Below are 8,079 nucleotides of genomic sequence, written 5' to 3'. Positions count from 1 at the left end.
GATGCAAGGACTGGTGTCACCCCCTCATGGAGTTTTTCTCCGTGTAAGTGAGGTTGGAGGGGAGGTGTTTGTAATTACTTCCACAATGTCCAGGATGAGTGTGACACCCTGTTAGAGAACCACTCATCTTTGGCAATGCAGTTTTGGGTTCATCATGCCACAATAGTGCACCCAGGAAGCACTTCCGGGTCAGCCTGAATCTCAGTAAAACAGGGAGTTCTTCTCTCAGCATTGTCTCCTAGTAGCACTCAAGGGCCGTAATTCCTCCTGAATTACAAATGCCATGCAACCCTGTGGGTATCCAAACTGAAAGCACAACAGACAAGCATTGCCACCTATCACACTGGGGGATGAATTGTTCCTCGTAGGCAACATCTCCCTGTCTGTCCATTATTTTTTCTCCCTGACCGGGAAAAGGAACAGGAACCATCCCAGTTGGGGTATGCATCCATCCACGTTGCCCATCCATAAATATATAAAGAAAGTCACAAAGTGAGAAACTGACTGATTAGACATATGGTTCTGCTTAAAATAACATATTATTAGGCCAATCCATCCAAAAATTAATATATTGAATAATTTCCTGTTGTAATAGGTCAGATGTGGGATGTGACACTTCATTCTATTTGTTTATCTTACATATTCTCTTTTATTTTGTGAGGCTAACAGTAGCAACATACTGAGCTGGGCTGATGCTAATCAGATTCCTTCATTTCCTCCTGAAGAAACTCTTAGTTGTCCCCAGGCTAGCTGAAAGATAAAATTATGTGTTTTAATTCTATGCAGTGGTCCTTTCCTGGTGTGTTATGCCTGGTACTGGTCTCATGGAAAGCACCCAGAGGATATCGTTAACTACATTACCAACCACTTCAAGATGATTCTATCCATCGGATGAATTGACAGTTTAACTGTGATCTACTCCCATATTCCCAACGCCTTACTCTATCATGGAGAGTGGGCCTTGTGTACTTTCTTTTGGTCACTGTAATGCTCTGTAGTGAATCACAAGCAGGAGAGGCTCCCTTCACCAGGAACACTAACAATTTTAACTTGTCAATCAGCGCATTTAAATATGTAGTAGTTTTTTTTTTCTGTACAGTAAAAAGTATATACTGAAAATAAGCACAACACTTACCATAAGATGTCTTTGTGATATATCACTGGACTTGTCCAAGTCAAGTTGGCTTCTTGGTTACAAATATGCATGTAAGAGCTGGCAAGTCATTTAAACATGGTGCCAGGGCTTCAAGCATGCGCATGGACTTGGGAGACGGTTATGACAGATGCAGGGGTTTGTTTTTGTTTAATTTATTTTTGGGTTTCACTGTTTGCACTATAACATGTTTGTAAATTTGAATTTTTTCCACTATAAAGTGAAAAATTGCTTTTAAATGTTTGATTCTTGTTTACTTTGATGTTGTTGAGGTGCTTAGTTGACGGTTTAGAGTTTTACAGCTGGTCATTTCCCCTTAGAGATGTAATCAGTTTCATCCAGAGCCTGTATTTTTCATTATTATTTTAAGGCAGTGTTACAATTGGACTGTGCTTGTTTTTAATAGTGAAAGAGTCTTCTTATTTCTCTTTGGATTTTTCTTTTACTTTTGATTTTTGTATAGTGCCGGTGGAGTGTTTTGATTATTGTGATTATATTTTTCTTTTTCACTGTATAAATATCCTTTTCCCACTGGCGGACTGTGACAGTCACCACCCAGAGTTCTTGAGCATAGATTAGGATGGTGCATAGGTTGACTTGTATCATAGATTCTGTCTGTGAATGTTAACAAAACAAAGGAGATCATTGCTGACTTCAGATAGAACAAAGGCAGTCATTGTCCACTCCACGTCAATGACTCCTCTGACCCAACAGTATGCAAGCTTCAGGGTGCTAGGTGTACAGATCACAACTGCCTTTTGTGGTCAGTCAGCATCACCTGCATAGTCAAAAAAGGTTTAGCAAAGGCTCATTTTCCTGAGAAGGCAAAAGAGTTTTAGGGTGGGAACCAAAACATTTGTGAACTTTTACAGCTACACTATTGATACTTTCCTGACCAGATGCATCACGGTGTGGTTTAATAACCTGACTTGCCAAGATCACAAACTCTTCCAAAGGACTGACCATACAGCTTCTAAAATCATTGGGGGTTCCCTTCCACAGCTTCATACCATCTAATCAACCAGATGTCTAGGGAAAGCTGAGTCCATTATCTGATATGTCGGCCATCCAACTCATTCCCTGTTTTCACTTCTGCCTTCTGGGATTTGCTACCGGAGCCTCATCACTCACTCCACCCGGCTTCAGGAAAAGCATCATTCCTCAGGCCATAATGTCAGTGAACTCCCAGTAACCTGATCCTATCTGCCATGCATTGTGTACTGTACCCATCTGCTGTTTTATATGTAACAGTACTGTACATTATTTTTTTACCTCATCTTATTTCCAGTATTAATTTATTTACGGTACTAACTGTATTTATCTATACATCACTGCACCTGTGGCACAAGAAATTTCACTATGCTCATGCACTGTATGTGATAATAAAGATCTCTAATCTCAGTAGCATAGGCTTACCATGGATTTAGGATCAATTCACCACCACCGTTTCATATTATGTCCGTAAAACTATTGCCAATATGCGGATTTATTGATTAATCTCACAATTCCCTCTTCCCCAACTTATAGACAAGACTTTAACTTCTCCATTTGGGGGAGTTGTTCACCTCTTACAAGCAGAGAATAAGCCATTCTTTTTTCATGAAAGCACCTTGATTTCAGAATTGCAGGTGTATAATAATAATAATAATAATAATAATAATAATAATAATTCATTGCATTTATATAGCACTTTTCTCATTACTCAAAGCGCTTAGCAATTGCAGGTTAAGGGTCTTGCTCAAGGGCCCAACAGAGCAGAGTCCCTTTAGGCGTTTTACAGGATTCGAACCAGCAACCTTCCAATTGCCAGTGCAGATCCCTAGCCTCAGAGCCACCATTCCACAAATCATTCAAGTGCACAGAGATCATAGTCTGAAGGAGACCAAGTGGTCAACCTCCTCTGCAAACAGAAGTAATGTAACTCTGAGACTTTCTAGAACTGGACACTTTTTAAACCTTGCTTGTACTTTAATATCCCATAAATGAAAATCTATAACAACACATGATAGAAGGCACCTTTTGGTGTAGTCCAACAGCCACATGGGAGTGGAATGGAGTGAGTGCCAAGTAATTAAACACAAGTCTTGTTCTGCAAATACAAGAATCAAGTGCCATTCATCAGCTGTCCCAAAACCGTATGCTTTTGAAGTAACTTTGACAAGAGACTGCAGTATGTGGTGATAAACTTATATTAAATTGATGTATATACAGCACTATATATATATATATATATATATATATATATATATATATATATATATATATATATATATATACAAATATATACAGTATATATATTATATATATATATATATATACACATACATATATATGTACTGTGCATATATAATTTAAAGTTACTTACACAGCATAAGCTCCACATTGAACACATCACTGTCAAAGTTTGTTAACTGGCAGAAAATTACTGTAAAGGATTAAGTTAAATATAAACATACGACTACATTCTTGTTTACCCTTTGAAAAAGAAATCCGTTTGATCACTTTGTTATTTCCAGACACTAATAATGTGAAAGAACACAGATCTCAGAATCTCAGGAAATTGTCCTCAAGTTGCTGTCAGCAAATGTCACTGTAGCACAAGTTATGGTATTTGAAAGGTTCTGAAAGATGAAAAAATGAATAAGTAAATAGTTAAGTAGTTTGGGTTCTTGTTGGGTATGTCTATGGCGATTTCTTTGCAGCTATGTTAGGATAAAAATGGATCTGAAATCAAATTAAAACATATATTCAACTGCAGATACACCTCTTCCCAAGAAAATAATGCAAAAAACTCCATTGGACTTTGACTAAAGACTATTACTTATTGGTACATTGAATTTCTAGCAATAAAAATAGCTAGTATTAATTTTCTTCTGAATCATTCAAATCTTAGTCTCACTAGATGTTTAATCATGAATAAAACTGATAAAATGTCCACGGCTAGCTGACACACAGGAAAAAGCCGTTAGTCAGCCAATTTTAATGGACCCAAGCGTATGTGTTCAATTTCTTTAAAGGAAGCACCTGGAAATGAAGCCAGGAAAGAAGCAGATGGTAAAAAAGAAGGAACAATTTGCAATAGGAGATGTGCCAGAAATGTTTTCGTACATATGTAACTTTAGGCATCTTACCCACTTTATAGCTGCAAAAAGCATTTAGTGACAAATCTACATGCAAGATTCTTAAACTGGCTCAGACGTGAACTCTGATGTGACAGGAATAACGTTTGTTGTGTAAAGCAGAGATTATGTATTGAGTTTAATGGCTTCTGGTTGAAAATTTCAACATCACAAAGAAGAATGTACTTCGTATGGGACATCTGAAAAATGAGGCCCACTTTTACCCTGCAGATCTGTCAGATGTTACCAAGTCGGACCAGAACAGCACAACTAATTAATGGAACTTTCCATTTTTGAATCAGTGTTCTTGGCTGGAGACGGAGGGATGAAGGCCTAAGAAGGCACTACATCAAGGTGTGACTATCATCTGTGTGAAACAAGAGGACACAAGCAGACAAAGTCACACACAGACTTCTGTTTACAACAAGGAGACTTTCAGGTGTCAATTGAGCCAGTTACGAGGAGAAAGCCATTTGCTTGTTTGGAAACCCCAAATTACATATTTTGTTAATACAGTAATTCCTCGCTACTTCGCGGTTCACTTTTCGCGGATTCACGACTTCACGGATTTTATATGTAAGCATATCTAAATATATAACGTGGATTTTTACTTCTGGCACTTGCTTCCTCAGTTGGTTTGCCCAATTGATTTCATACAAGAGATGCTATTGGCGGATAGCTGAGAAGCTACCCAATCAGAGCACGCAGTTAAGTTCCTGTGTGCTGCTGATTGGCTCAGCAACGGAGTGTTGCATTAACCAGGAAGTCTCATCTCACTCATTCAGCATTAACGTGCTATTGCTTCAGGGGCCGTGTCCAAGCGCCAACAGATGCAAATGATTGCAGAAAAGGTAAACGTTTTGGATATGTTGAAGGAAAAGAACAGCCACACCGTTGCAGACACCATTACAGCATAAATGAGTCCACGATTCTTTTTATTTAAAAAGGAGGAAAAGCATATAAGATCTACAGCCGCAGTGTCCTTTAACCAGGGCACAAAATGAGTTGCAAGTGGACGTGATAAGGCAGTAGTCTGGATGGAATGTGCTTTAGGAATCTTTGCAACAAGGTCGACGACGTCATGACCGCCTACAAGCTGCTACGTGTACTTCGCTATACGGTAAGTGTAAACTTATCTATCGATTTCATATTGCTTAGCAGTTGTCCCTGTTATTAATAGAGTAAAGGGTGGGTTGTTAACAATACAGGGAGGGTTTAAAAACGTCCAAATACACATTACATAATTAAATAAATATGGTGTCCCTACTTCGCGGAAATTCAGTTATCGCGGTCGGCCTTGGAACCTATCTCCCGCGATAAGTGAGGGATTACTGTATCAGATTAAAAAAAATTTAAAAAGCGCAAATGTCACATTTGTAAAAGTTAAGGTGTCTTACTAAGTCAGTACCTAGTCACTCTCCCTTTAGCAGAAATCACAGCTTGCAAATGTTTTTGTAGCCAGCAGTGAGTCTTTGAATTCTTGTTTTGAAATTTTTTCCTCGCTCTTCCTTGCAGATCTCTTCCATCCATGAGAAATTCTTGGCCTGTCACAGCACATTTAATATCTACCCACTGATTTTCAATGATGTTTAAGGACCATTCCAAAACCTTTGCCTTGCATTTCTTGTGGTACTTCATAGAAGATTTTGATGTGTGTTTGGATTGTTGTGTGTTAGAAAAAAACATTCTTTTTTCAGCTTCAGTTTCCTGGATGTCTGTCTGACATTCTTATCGACAATTTATTATTTAGTGGAATCTGTTCTTTCCAGTACTTGTGCAATGCTTCCTGTGCCACCATTTGCCACACTATCCCAAAGAATAATCGTACTTAACAGCTGCCAAGGTATTCTTTTCTTCAAATGTTGCTTCTTTTTTTCTCCAAACAAACCTTTTGTGGTTGTCACCAAAGAATTTGTTCTTAACTTAATCTGCCCACAGTGCTTGGTTGCAAAATGCCTCTGTCTTATGCAGATGTTATTTTGCATACTTAAGGCATTGTTTTTTGTGTTGAGATCACAGTGAAAGTTTTCTTCTGTTGTCTCTTCTATGAAAGTGTGCCCATGTAGGTAACGCAGTGCAGTAGAGCAGTGTACTCCCTCTCCTTTCTGAGCTAAACCTGCCTGCAGATCCCTTTCAGTTAGCATGGGGGCCTTGCTTTGCCTTCCTGTACAATATACAATCTGTTCTATCTGTCAGTTTTCTTAGTTTTCCCAATCTTGTCTTGACCTCCACCCTTCTCCTTAACTGCCATTTCTTAATGACATTTTACACTATGGAAATTGTCAGCTGGAATTGCTCTGATATCTTTTAACAGTCTTCCCCAGCTTTGAAGGCATCAATTAGTTTAATTTTCAGTTAATCTATCTATCTATCTATCTATCTAATTACAAAAAGCTATGGTCCTACCATCAGTTACAAGGTTAAGCAACATGTAAGCGTTTCTGTATCCACCGTTTTTCCATTATTCTGTCATTCCTACAATAATAATTTAAGAGAATATTTTGACTGTCTCTTCTGACACCCTTCTTGGGGTAGGTTAAGAATGGCCTCCCATAACAGTCTTTAAAAGTAAAAGTAATTTAGGTTGAACAGAGATATTTGGAGGATTCAGTAGGTGACTGAAAAAGCAAAGAAGTTATTCACATACTGAGCAGTTCCTGCTTGGAGTGTCCGTTAACATGTTAATGATGTTTACCTGAGGGCGTGTGGCCTGTTATATTACCTAATTGCTTCCTTTCCCAAGAAACTGAATATTATATATATATATATATATATATATATATATATATATATATATATATATATATTCCATCTATTTTCCAACCCATTGAATCCAAACACAGGGTCACAGGGGTCTGCCAGAGCCAATCCCAGCCAACACAGGGCACGAACCAATCCTGGGCAGGTTGCGAACCCACCGCAGGACACACACAAACACACCAAGCCCAATTTAGAATCGCCAATCCACCTAACCTTCATGTCTTTGGGACTGTGGGAGGAAACCAGAGCACTCAGAGGAAACCCACACAGACACGGGGAGAACATGCAAACTCCACGCAGGGAGGACCTGGGAAGCGAACCCAGGTCTCCTACCACTGCGCCACCGTGCCGCCCTATATATATATATATATATATATATAGTATATATATATATATATATATATATATATATATATTATACATATATACAGTATATATATATATATATATATATATATATATATATATATATATATATATATATATATATATATATATATATATGGAAGAGAAGGTCTGTGATATGGTTTGCATATTTGCAGTTGGAGATCCACAAAGGGAGAAAAAAACGAATCACGTATCATAAAATAGTTTTGTTCCTGAGCTAAGGCCAGTACAAAAAGCGCCAGAGAGTTGGCCGAGTCTTGGCTATCAGATGAAAACGCCATCAACAGACACTTGGACATAAACCCAACATATGCCAACTTAAGAAGGACATATACACACTAATTAAACGATACACCCCCCCCCCCCCCCCTTTCATCATACTGACTTAGTCACCTCCACCCACCCCCCACTGAATGTGTTGCTATATATTGCCTTTGATTCTTGTAAGTCTAAGCATTATCCTCTGATGAAGACCCCTGACAGGGGTTGAAAGCTCAGGAATAAAACTATTTTATGATACGTGATTCGTTTTTTCTCCCTTTGTGGATCTCCAACTGCATATATATATATATATAAAATTCTGTGGTGGGCTGGCGCCCTGCCTGGGGTTTGTTTCCTGCCTTATGCCTTGTGTTGGCTGGGATTGGCTCAAGCAGACCC

This window comes from Erpetoichthys calabaricus, chromosome 6 (genome assembly GCF_900747795.2).
Source record: "Erpetoichthys calabaricus chromosome 6, fErpCal1.3, whole genome shotgun sequence".
In the NCBI taxonomy this organism is placed as follows: domain Eukaryota; kingdom Metazoa; phylum Chordata; class Cladistia; order Polypteriformes; family Polypteridae; genus Erpetoichthys; species Erpetoichthys calabaricus.
Note: the sequence above shows the minus strand (reverse complement) of the source record.